This window comes from Rattus rattus, chromosome X, assembly GCF_011064425.1.
Source record: "Rattus rattus isolate New Zealand chromosome X, Rrattus_CSIRO_v1, whole genome shotgun sequence".
In the NCBI taxonomy this organism is placed as follows: Eukaryota; Metazoa; Chordata; class Mammalia; order Rodentia; family Muridae; genus Rattus; species Rattus rattus.
Genome location: NC_046172.1, coordinates 43,393,015 through 43,406,351, shown reverse-complemented (window position 1 = coordinate 43,406,351; position 13,337 = coordinate 43,393,015). Strand labels below are relative to the sequence as shown.

At 37.5% G+C, this 13,337-nt stretch overlaps 1 pseudogene; it reads left to right on the top strand.

The window, feature by feature from the left end:
* The first annotated feature begins 6,775 nt into the window (after positions 1-6,775).
* On the top strand, positions 6,776-9,016 carry LOC116887854 (annotated as a pseudogene).
* Positions 9,017-13,337: the final 4,321 nt, after the last annotated feature.

The window sequence follows — 13,337 nt, the reverse complement described above, 5'->3', positions numbered from 1 at the left end:
ATCTGTAAAGCTTGTAAGGCAAGGGATATTGTTGTTAGGAGAAAACAGCAACCAACAGATTGGGAAAAGACCTTTACCAATCCTACAACTGATAGAGGGCTTATATCAAAATGCACAAAGAACTCATGGAGTTAGACTGCAGGGGACAAATAACCCTATTAAAAATGGGTTAGAGCTAAACAAAGAATTCACAGCTGAGGAATGCTGAATGGCTGAGAAGCACCTAAAAAGAAATGTTCAACATCTTTAGTCATAAAGGAAATGCAAATCAAAACAGCCTGAGATTTCACCTCACCAGTCAGAATGGCTAAGATAAAAACTCTGGCAACAGTAGAAGCTGGCAAAGGATGTGGAGAAAGATGAACACTCCTCCATTGTTGGTGGGATTGCAGACTCGTACAAGCATTCTGGAAATCAGCCTGGGGTTCCTCGAAAATTGGACATTGCACTACCTGGAGGACCCAACTAGTAACTCTCTTGGGCATATACCCTAATGAGCTCCAGCATATACAAGACACATGCTCCACTATGTTCATGAAGTTGCCTTATTTATAAGGGCAGAAGTTGGAAGAACCCAGATGCCCTTCAACAGAGGAATGGATGCAGAAAATGTGGTACATTTTCTACACAATGGAATACACATGATTTGCACTCACTGACCCCAAAAGCTCAGATTACCCCAAAATGCAATCCATGAACTGCAAAAAAAAAACACAAACAGGATGACAAAAAATTGCAATGCTTCAGTCCTTCTTAGAAGGGGGAACAAAATTACTCACAGGAACAAATGTAAGGACAAAGTGTGGAGAAAGAGACTGAAAGGCTATCCAGAGACTGCTCTACTTGGGGATGCATCATACACAGCCACCAAACCCAGACATGTGTGCATGTCAAAGAAGTGCGTGCTAACAGGAACTTAATATAGCTTTTTTCCTGAGAGGCTATGCTAGAGCCTGACAAAATACAGAAGTGGATGTTTAAGAGAGCCATTGAACTGAGAGTAGGATCCTAATGGAGGAGTTAGAGAAAGGACTTAAGGGTTGAAGTATTTTTCAACACGTAAGAACAACAATAATGTCAACCAACAGACTCCCCAGTGCTTCCAGACTAAACCACCATACCAAGTAACTGCAAGAATGGACCTATGGCTCTAACTGCATATGTATCAGAGGATGGCCTTATCGGTTATCAATGGGAAGAGGCCCTTGGACCTGTCAAGGTTCAATGTCCCAGTGTACAGAATGTCAGGATGGAGAGGCTGAAGGAATGGGTAGATAGGAAGGAAGGAGCCTCCCTATAAGAAACACGGGAGGGGGAATGGGATAGTAGGTTTCTGGAGGAAAGCAGGAAGAGGATAACAGTTGAAATGTAAATTTAAAATCCAATAAGAGAAAAATTAAATAAAAAAGAAAAAGAAATTGCTCAATTACTTTCCTTCAGGATTATTTAAGTCAATGTCATCTCCCTTTAATGCCTATTTTTCTCATTACTAATTATTATTACAAACAAAAATTATGATTTAACTTAAAAAAAAAACAATGACAAAAACTTTGTCATTAGGTAAGTATCCTGAAAGTTACTTAATTAGAAGCAGCTAAAATATATGGAATACTTAACATTCAATTGCACTGAAATTCAAATAAGTAAAACTGATAAAAAAAAAAATCATCTGGAATTTCAAATGGAGATATTCATATTGTATTGAAGCATTTTCATCAGAGTTGCTTGCTGTTGTCTTCATCAGATATTTATTGTTCACATTTGTAAAGTCATTTTTGAGTTCAAGTAAAATAATTCCAATTTTATTTCTCAATTAAAGTATTATTTCCAAAGTATATCTCCACATGATCTTGCCAGTAAATGTTTGATATTAATGTAGAAATTTTAATCTCTGAAGTGTAATACAGACTTATACCAATTCTATGTCAGTATAAGAAAAATATTTTCTAGATTCTGTTCTAATTTTAATAATAACATTCACTGTACTATTGTTTATAAAGTGTATATATGAAATAAGTAATTTTCATAACAAAAGATAAAACACAATTTAAGTATTAAGATTTAAGTAAAAAGAAACAATAAAAATGGAATGGCTTTAAAATGATAATAAATGCTTTATTTGCAAAAAAGCATGCGTTAATAATATATGCTCTTTCTTGTTGATTTAATTCTGTAATATCTTTCAGATATTTTAATGCAAAGAATCACAAAATGATGTCTGTAAATTGTTCTAGATCTGATTTTTAAATTTTATTTTCTTGAATATTTTATGTATTTACATTTTCAAATGTTATCCCCTTTCTTCTTCTCTCTCATGCCCTTCCCCTGCTTCTATAAGGATGTTTCCCTCGGCCCACCACTCTAACCTAAAAGCCCCTGGCATTTACCCTACATTGGAAACAAGCCTTCCACAGGACCAAGGGCTTTTATTCCTATTGATGCTGGACAATGACATCATCTGCTACGTATGTGGCTAAGAGTCATGGGTCCCTCCATTTGTACTCATTGGTTGGTGGTTTAGACCCTGGGATCTCGGGTGGGGTCTGGTTGGTTGATATTGTTGCTTTTTCTATGGGGTTGCAAACACCTTCAGCTCCTTCAGTCCTTCCCCTAACTCCTCCATTGGGGTTCTCTTGTTAAGTCCAACGGTTAGCTGCAACCATCCTCATCTGTATCAGTAGGGCTCTGACAGAGCCTCTTAAGGGTCACCCACATCTGGCTCCTGTCAACATGTACTTCTTGGCATCAGCAATAGTGACTGTGTTTGGTAGCTGCATATTGGATGCATCCCCAGGTCAGGCAATCTCTGGATGACTTTTTGTTCACTCCCTGTTCCACCTGTGAGTATTTTGTTCGCCCTTCTAAGTAGGAATGTAGCATCTTAAATCTCAGGATTTTTCACCCTCAATGGATCTTATTAGTCAGAAATAATGTAAAACAACATGAAGATTTATATATATATTATATATATATTAATATATATATATTAAATATATATATCAAACTCTATTATCAGTAATTTTTCTGAACAATGTTGTAGAAAGTCTTGATATACAAACTTGTTTTAAAATAGGCTCAACACCACAATGGAGGAGGGGATTGCCAGGGCAGTGAGGTGGGAGAGGGTGAGTGGGAGAAAACCCTCATAGAAGCAGGGGGAGGGGGGTGATAAGGGGTTTGCAGAAGAAAAACCAGGAAAGGTGATAACAGTTGAAATGTAAATAAATAAAATACCCTATAAAAATGTCAAAAGGGCTATTATAACAAAAAATGTATAGTTTTTGAATGACTTAAATTAGGGAATTATAAATATAAAGATTTCAATCAAACATTGAAAATGCATATGCATATCTAAGTTGTCACATTAACTTTCATTTTAAGTTATCTAATTGTTAATACTGTGGACTCACATTTTTGGTCAAAAAGAATTAAAATATTCTTGAAAGCACTGCTCATTAATAAAATTAGTGGAAAGAAAGCTAAAAATATAGTGGTATTTAAACTTAAAATTGAGATATCCATAAAATTAGGTTTCATTTTAGGTAGGGAAATTACAATTCTTAAATTACTATATTTTAAATATTTATGGAACCTCAAAAATATGAATAAATATCATGAGTTGGTTTTAACACTAACAATAACAATAAAGTGCCAATAAAATAGCAACATGAATCTCAAAGTAACCCTGAGAACAATTTGGAAAACTAATCCAAACTTAGAACTTTTTAGAGTAGACAGAAAACATTAAAATCAAAATCATCTTTCAAGCTCAAATAGTACAAAAAATTACTTTCCCCTGATTTACACTGACCCAAGAAAGTTTAGCATTGCAATTTACAGTACATAGTAGAAAATAGGATTTTAAGGTATAGCGCTTGCTTTCAGTTAATGTAACTGACTGAAGAGATAGAAGATAGAAGAGTCAGTATTTAGTGCTGGTAAATGTCAATTTACCTAATCTCCTTCCTCCTTTAGAGGAATTCCTTCCTCCAACCCAATTCCCAGGATTCTCATGCTCAGGCCACCTGTTACTTTTCAATAAGACTGTGAAAAGTATCTAAAATGAATTCACACTGAGGTGTTGATGACTATGTCAGTATAGTTTCCTCTTGTGTATCTCCTATTTCTAACTGTGAGTTACTTAAAGGCAAGAATCATGTTTTATTCATAATCATTTTTAGGACCACTCATGGTGCTATGGTTGGGCAGTCTCTATATCAACAATTCAACAAAAAAAATTTCTTGTTAGAATTCTGAGCAACTCATCTCTCCATACTACAAAACTTCAAGATATTTTGTACACTGAAAAATGAGATCTGAAGTAACACACAAAGAAGAATAAAATGGAGACATTTGAGTGATGGATTGGAAAGGAGACTGGGTTTTTGGAATAAACTAGGTGCAAAGAGAAATTATGTAAGGCTGACTCATGGTACTGTATAACCCTTCAATAAGTCACAAAAAGCTTTTTGGAAAAGGAGGTCAATGACATATGCATATGCTCTTCTAACTATTTTCCTTACTGTATTATTATTAGGTATTACAAAGCCTGAGCCACAAACAGAAAATTTGAGGTTCAGAGAATTCCTAAAGATCATGTAATAGGTAAAGCCAGATTCTACAAGGGAATGTGTGGCATTCATATATTTTAAAAATATTATAAAAGAACCAAAGTGAAATGTGAAGAATCACATTTGCAATTTGAAAACTAAAGTGGTTGAGACAGGAAGATGCACAGAAATTCAAATCCTATCTTGGTTCCATAGTATTTTCCAGATAAAGTAATATTAGAGTGAGGCAAGGAACAAATCAACAAACAAACAAACAAAAAGTTGTTCATAAAAAGATAAAAATCACTGAAATATATGGAAAATGAATTTTGGTATTTTATTGTTATATAGTAATAATAAAATTAAATTTTCTATCATCTTTAGGTACATAAAAAAATATGGATTCAAAAGAGTCCTGTACTACTTTTTCCAAATCAATTTCACATTATTAACATCATAAATACATCAATATATATTTTAAATTTGAAACACCAATTTACATAAAATAAAACCCATTGCATTAGGAATCACCCTTTAGAATGGCCATTCAGAGCCTGACACAAATGTGGCATATATATATATATATATATATATATATATATATATATATATCTCCACCAAAACTAGATAGATTGGTGAAGTTAAAAGAAATGCATGCAGAAAAGGAACTGGATATGAATCTTTTCCTGAGAGACACATCCAGGAGACCAATACAGAATTCATGCAACGGCAAACCACCGAACTGAGAATACAGGACCCCAGCAGGAGAATTAGACGAAGTAGAGGGAAATGATGAAAGAAGTTAAAGGATCTTACATACATAAAACAACAATGCCAACCAACCAGAACTTCCAGGGACTAAACTACTACCATAGGACTATACATGGACTGACCCAGGGCTCCAATTGCATATGTAGCAGAGAATAGCCTTGCTGGGGCACCAGTGGAAGGGAAAGCCCTTGGTCTTGCCAAGGTTGGACCCCCAGTGCAGGGGAATATGGGGGAAGGCAGTAAGGGGGATATATAGGGGGAATACCCATATGGAGGAGGTGGAGGGGACGGAATGGGGGCTTATGGACAGGAAACTGGGAAGAGAATAACCTTTGAAATGTAAGTAGAGAAATATATAATAAAAAATTAAAACAAAGAGGATTAAGTGTTATGGGCTTTAACAGATGCATATTATTTTATACCTAGTATTATAATATTTTCAGAATTGGTTCATCTATGTCAAAATATATTACACTTTACATATCAATTCTATCAAATGTCATCTGCAATCTTGAAACTACTGAATTAGTTTGTATGTCGCAGTCAGTTGAAATCATATTCTACAAAGTTTTTCAGACTGGTGATTTTAATGTCATGATGTTAATTTCTTTATACATCTTTTATGGTTTATTGTATCATTGGTTCTCTGCATTGAAGTGTACTTTATTGTATGATTGTAGCAGTTGGTTTATATATTAGCCTAACAATAAATGTATGTGTTGCTTGTTGCTTTTGGAGACTATGATAAGTATTTCACTATATTCATGAGGATGTGGAAGTCTTTGATTGGGTCTCTCTCTCTCTCTCTCTCTCTCTCTCTCTCTCTCTCTCTCTCTCTCTCTCTGTGTGTGTGTGTGTGTGTGTGTGTGCGTTATGTTGTATGTATAACTTTGTCCTTTTCTATGAATATGCATGCAGAGGCAAAGGGTAAACATCAGGAATCTTCCTTCATTATTTTCTAACAGTGGATCTTAACCTGTGGGTTGCAAACCATTTATTGGTCATACACAAGATGTTTACTTTACAATTTGTAGCAGTAGCAAAACATAGTTATTAAGTAAGAATGAAAAGAACTTCATGGTTGGAGTCACTACATGAGGAATTGTCTTAAACAACAAAAAAGAAATCATGATCATCTCATTAAATGCTGGTAAAGCATTTGACAAAATTTGACACCCCTTCATGTTAAAAGCCTTGGAGCGATCAGGAAGTCAACATCCATACCTAAACATAGTACAAGCAATATACAGCAAACCAGTAGCCAATAACAAACAAAATGGAGAGAAACTTGAAGCAATCCCAACAAAATTAGGGATTAGACAAGGCTACATACTGTCTCAGGACTTATTAAATACACTACTTAAAGTCCTAGCAAGAGCAATCAGACAACAAAAGGAGTGAAATGGATACAAATTCGAAAGGAAGAAGTCAAAATATCACTATTTGCAGACGATATGATAATATACTTAAATGACCACAAACGATTCACCAGAAAACTACTAAGCCTGATAAACAACTTCAGCAAAGTGGGTAGGTATAACATTATCTCAAACAAATCAGTAGCCTTCCTCTACTCAAAGGATAAACAGGCAGAGAAAGAAATTAGGGAAATGACACCTTTCACAATAGACACAAATAACATAAAATACCAAGCAAGTGAAATATTTGTATGACAAAAACTTCAAGTCTCTGAAGAAAGAATTTAAAGAAGATTTGAGAAGATGGAAAGATTTCCCATGCTTATGGATTGGCAGGATTAATATTATAAAAATGGCCATCTTGCTGAAAGCAATTTACAGATTCAATGAAATCTCCATCAAAATTTCAACTCAAATTTTCATAGAGTTAGAAAGATAAATTTGCCAATTCATTTGGCATAACAACAACCACAAAACAATACAGGACAGCAAAACCTATCCTCAATAATAAAATAATTTCTGGGGGAAGTCACCATCCCTGACCTCAAGCTGTATTAAAAGGCAATAAGTATAAAAACTGCATGGTATTGGTACAGAGACAGAGCAGTAGGTGAGTGGAATAGAATTGAAGACCCAGAAATGAACCCAAACACCTAGGGTCACTTGATCTTTGACAAATGACCTAAAATCATCCAGTAGAAAATAAAAAGATAGCATTTTCAACAAATAGTGCTGGTTCAACTGCCATTCAGGATGTAGAAGAGTACAAATAGACTCATGTTATAGCCCTGAATAAAGTTAAAATCCAAGTGGATCAAGAACCTTCACATGAAACCAGATACACTCTAAGTAATAGAAGACAAAGTGGGGAAGAGCCTGGAACACATGGGCACTGGGGAAATTTTCCTATACAGAACACCCATGTACTAAGATCAAGAATCAACAAATGTGACTTCATAAAACTGCAAAGCTTCTGTAAGGCAAAGGACACTGTCATTAGGGCAATATGGCAATTAACAGATCTTTACCAATCCTACAACCATTAGAGGGTTAATATCCAATATATACAAACAACTTAAGTTCTACCACTTCGCAACCTAAGCAGGAAGCATAGGTGATGTGAAGAACCATCTGGAGTATTTGAGAACCCTGAAGGTGAAGGGCCTAGTTTTGGGCCCAATTCACAACAACCAGAAGGATGAAGTCAATGAAACCAACTTGAAACAGATTGATCCCACTTCAGGCTCCCAGGAAGATTTTAAAGACCTACAAAGTGCCAAGAAAAAAGAGCATTCACATCATATTGGACCTCACTCCCAACTACAAGGACCAGAATGTAGTTCCTCCCTCCTCAGGCTGGCTTGTAGCCACCAAAATGAAGGAAGCTCTGAGTACTTGGTTGCAGGAAAATGTGGATGGGTTCCAAGTTTGGGGTGTGGGAAAGCTGGCAAATGCATCCTTGTACTTGACTGAGTAGCAGAATATCACCAAGAACTTCAATGGGGACAGGCTTTTGATTGCAGGGACTGAGTCCTCTGGCCTGCAACAAATTGCCAACATACTTGAATCCACCAGCGACCTACTGCTAACTAGCTCATACCTGTCACAGTCCATTTTCACTGGGAAGCATACAGGATTCCTAGTGACTAAGTATTTGAATGCCACTGGCAGATGCTGGTTCAGCTGGAGTGAGTCGCAGGCAAGACGCCTGACAGCTTCTATACCGGCTCAGTTTTTCTGACTTTACCAGCTGCTGCTCTTGACTCTGCCAGGGACTCCTGTTTTCAGCTATGGTGATGAGCTTGGCCTTCAGGCAGCTAACCTTTCTGGACAGCCTATGGAGGCCTCATTCATGCCGTGGAATGAGTCTGGCATCTCCCACACCTCAAGACCTGTAAGCCTCAACATGACAGTGAAGGGTCAGAATGAAGACTCTGGCTCCCTCCTCTCCCAATTCCGGAGGCTGAGTGACCTTCCGGGTAAGGAGTGCTCTCTATTGCACAGCACTGTCTTCCTCATCTGGCCTCTTCTCCTACATCTGCCACTGGGACCAGAATGAGCTTTACCAGGTGGTGCTCAACTACCAGAATGTGGGCTTGTAAGCCAGGGTAGGGGCCTCTAACTTCCCTGCTGGCATAAGCATGACAGCCAGTGTTAACCTTTTGCTTAGTACTGACAGCACCGGGCTAAGCTGAGGAGGGCACCTCCCTGAAGCTGGAAAACCCGACCCTGAATCCTTAAGAGGGCTTGTTGTTACAGTTCCGCTTTGTGGCCTGATCCCACTCCACAGAACCTGCCACCCTTCTTTCTTCTCCCAGGCCGTTGGAATTCTGGTTTTTCTCTCCTTATTTTTGGTTTTAAACTTTGGCAGGTTACATATGAATTCTTACATTGGGTGCTTTTGTCTTCAAAACAAACAAAAAAAATCACCCCTGCCTCAAAAAAACAACAACAAAAATAAAAACAAAAAAAACCCAAAAAAACAAAACAAAAACAAAACAAAACAGAAGTTAGACTCCAGAGTATCAAATAACCTTATTAAAAATGCAGTACAGAGATAAACCAAGAATTCTCAACTGAGGAATATGGAATGGCTGAGAAGCACCTAAAGAAATGTTCAACTTTCTGTCATTAGGGAAATGTAAATCAAAACAACACTGAGATTCCACCTTAAACCAGTCAAAATGGCTAAGATCAAAAACTCAGGTAATAATAGATGCTGGCAAGGATGTAGAGAATGAGGGACACTCACTCCTCCATTATTGGTGGGATTGCAAAATGGTACCTGCACTTTGGAAATCACTCTGGAGTTTCCTCAGGAAATTGGACATTGCATTACCTGATGACACAGCTATATATCTCCTGTGCATATACCCAAAAGATTCTCCAACCTATAAGAAGGGCACATGGTCCACAATGTTTATAGCAGCCCTATTAATTTTAGCCAGAACCTGGAAAGAACACAGATGTCCTTCAACAGAGGAATGGATACAGAAAATGTGGTACTTTACACAATGGAGTACTACTTAGCTATCAAAAAACAATGGCTTCATGAAATTCATAGGCAAATGGTTTGAACTAGAAAATATCATCCTGAGTGAGGTAACCCAATCACAGAAAAACATACATGGTATACACTCACTGATAAATGGATATTAGCCCTAAACCTTGGATTACCCAAAATACAATCCACAGACCACATGAACCTCAAGAAGAAGGACAACCAAAGTGCAGATGCTTCAGTCCTTGTTAGAAGGAGGTACAAAATATTCACAGGAGGAAATATTGAAACAATTTTTTTGAGCAGAGACTCAAGGAAAGACCATCCAGAGACTGCCCCACCTGAGGATCCAGCCCATGTACATATCCAACAAACCCAAAGAATATGGCTGATGCTAAGAAGTACATGCAGACAGGAGCCTGATATATCTGTCTCCTGGGAGGCTTTGCCAGAACATGACAAAGACAGAGGCAGATCCTCATAGCCAATCATTGAACTGAGAGCAGGTTAACCAATGGGGGGGTTAGAGAAAGAATTGAAGGAGTTAAGGAGATTTTCAACCCCATAAGATCAACAATACCAACCAACCTGAGCATCCAGGGACTAAACTACCATCCAAAGAGTACACATGAATGAACCTGTGTCTGCAGTTCCATATGTAGCAGAGGATGGCCTTGTGGGGCACCAATGGAAGTAGAAGCCCTTAATCCTGCCAAAGCTGGATCCCCCAGTACAGGGGAATGTCAGGGTAGTGAGGTAGGAAGCAGGTGTGGTTGAGGAGGGGAACACACTTATAGAAGGAGGGGAAGGGGATTGGACAGGATTTTATGTATAGGAAATCAGGAAAGGGGATAGATAACATTTGAAATTTAAATAAAAATATATCCAAGAAAAAAAAAAGAAAAAAAAGATTTTTGAAAACCACTGCTCTCTATGTCTTTATCTAATTTTCTTATTTTATTTTTTTTAGATTTTAATATAATCCCAATACTAACCACTTCTAGTTACTGCCTCTAAACCATTTCATATATGCCCCACCATGCTCTCTTTCAAAATCTGTAGCCTCCCTTCTCATTAATTGTTATTGAATATTTATAAATGTTATATACATTTATATTTCTGAATGTAAAATTTTCAGCCTATATAATACTATTTGAATGTATGATTTATGGCTGACAATTTGGTACTCAATAGTCATTTAGTATGCTCTTCTCTGTAGAGGACTCCTTATTCTGCCTTCTTTGTTTCTCAATTACCTCTAGTTCTTTGTGTATAATTGAGGTTTTTGTCAACTTTTGGAAGTCTATTAGCTCCTCGTAGCTCAAATCATGTTCATGTAGTCATGCTAATGTTACTTCAACATTACTAGGTAACAAAGTCTCATAGCAAACTCTCTGATCTTCTGGTTCTTACAATATTTTTGCTACTGCTTCTACAGTGTCCCCATGCACCATAGATACAGGATTGTTTCTGTAGTTGTATCCATTGGAAATGGTTAGAATATGTTTCGTGTGTGTGTGTGTGTGTGTGTGTGTGTGTGTGTGTGTGTGTGTGTTGTTATTTTATTCCTGTAATGAGATACCATGACCAAATCAACTCTTATGAAATAACATATTTATTTGTGCCTTTGCTTATTATTTCAGAAGCTCAGTCCATTTCCATCATGGCAGAGAGTAGGGAGGAATGGTGCTTGAGAATTACCTGAGAGCAACATCCTGATATGCAAACAGAGAGAGAGAGAGAGAGAAAGAGAGAGAGAGAGATAGACAGACAGACAGACAGACAGACAGACAGATATCTGTCTGTGTATATATGAAAAAAGTAAAGTCACATGAACCATAGGCTAAAAAAACATACCCACTTGTGGCATCAGTGAATGGTTGATGAAGGTGGTTGACATAACTCATATATAAATAACAAAAGAGATTATTATTGATATCATCCTTGATTGTGTCTCAGTGGTTGAGCATAGCCTCCTATTGCTGAAGAAAGTGTACAAATGATGGGACTTGTGGGATGCAGTCTGTATGTCTGACCTAAATTTTTCTTTCTTGTGGTCTACCTTAAATGATTTCAGAAAATACTATGGACACTGTCAAGTTTGTAGAGCAATTAGACATTCCCAAAATGCAAAGCTATGGACTCTAACAAGCAAGCAAATATATCTACTAAGCAAATGGACCATTACAAGTAGTGGTAGTTGCATATCAATACCAAGCAATAGCTGTCTAATCTTGCCAAAGTTCACACAACAGGTGGGAAATCATACCATGTACTAGAATCATGGCATGTTTCCCAGGGCTAGTGAAATCATGGAACTTAGGTGTTGTGCCAGCCTTGGCCAGCAAGGAAGATGCAACGCGGTCGGATTCTTCTCAACAGCCTTTATTGCAGGACCACCTCATTGCTGATACGGGGACCTCGAGCGGCAAAAACGCTCGCCTTATATACACAACAGGCTGTGGCTATGCTAATTGTCCTTCAGGGATTGGCGGAGCACGAATCACCCCACTATCACCCCTGCTATTTGTCCTCCGGGGATTGGCGGGGAACGAATCACCTCGCCCGGCCAACTGACACCAGGTGCAAAACCCGCACATGTGCAGTACCGTTGTTCACCACAGGACGGCGCCCTACACTTAGGAAAGAATCTACCACTAGAAATTTGCTAGGCCAGCATAACTCCTTTCTATATCTAAATCTTATCCTTACACCCACATATAAATGTACCTAGCCCTCCTCATTACAAAAACTTTTCTTTATATAAAATGAAGATCAACACAGAAAACCACAACTGGACACAATGTACAGTTACTTTCAGTCTCCTATACTGATGACATAATACCTTTTATGCTCTGAGGGAGGAGTGGAAGAGTTATATGTTCCACATTAGTGGGAGTTAGAAGCATGATTTTCCAATGAAGAAAAGTGTTTTGACATACAGGACACTATCTCTACTTTTGAGACAGCAGCATTTTTCTTGTTGTAGACAGAGAAGAACTGGAAAACAGGAATTATAACTCTATTCATGTATTTCTACATTGACAAATACTACTATGCTTTGCCAGTTTGTATACAAAACTACTAGCTGAATTCAGAAACTTTTCAATATCTATAAAGAAGATTATTGTGGTGGTTTGAAATAAATGGCTCCCATATGTACATAGGGAGTGGCAGTATTAGGTGTGGTCATATTGGATGAGCTGCGACATTTTTGGAAAAGGATATCTTACTATATTTGTTCTTTGAGGCCTTAGAAGCACAAACCAGCCACTGTGTCACTATCACTTCCTACTGCCTGCAGATCGAGATGTAGAACTCCTTCTCCAGCATTATGTCTGCCTGCATGCAGCCATGCTTCACACCCTGAGCTAAATCTCTGAACTGCAACCAAGCCTTAATTAAATATTTTCCCTTATAAGTGACTCTGAGGGGATTGTGTATCATTACAGCAATAAAACCCTAACTAAGACAATTATATTTTCCAAAGTGTTGTCAGAAAGCACACAGAAAAAGAAAGTAAGAATACTAAGACTAATGGCCCTAAGATTCAGGATGGTGTCCTGCAGCACAAAAGGTAACATAGTGTTCTGAAGA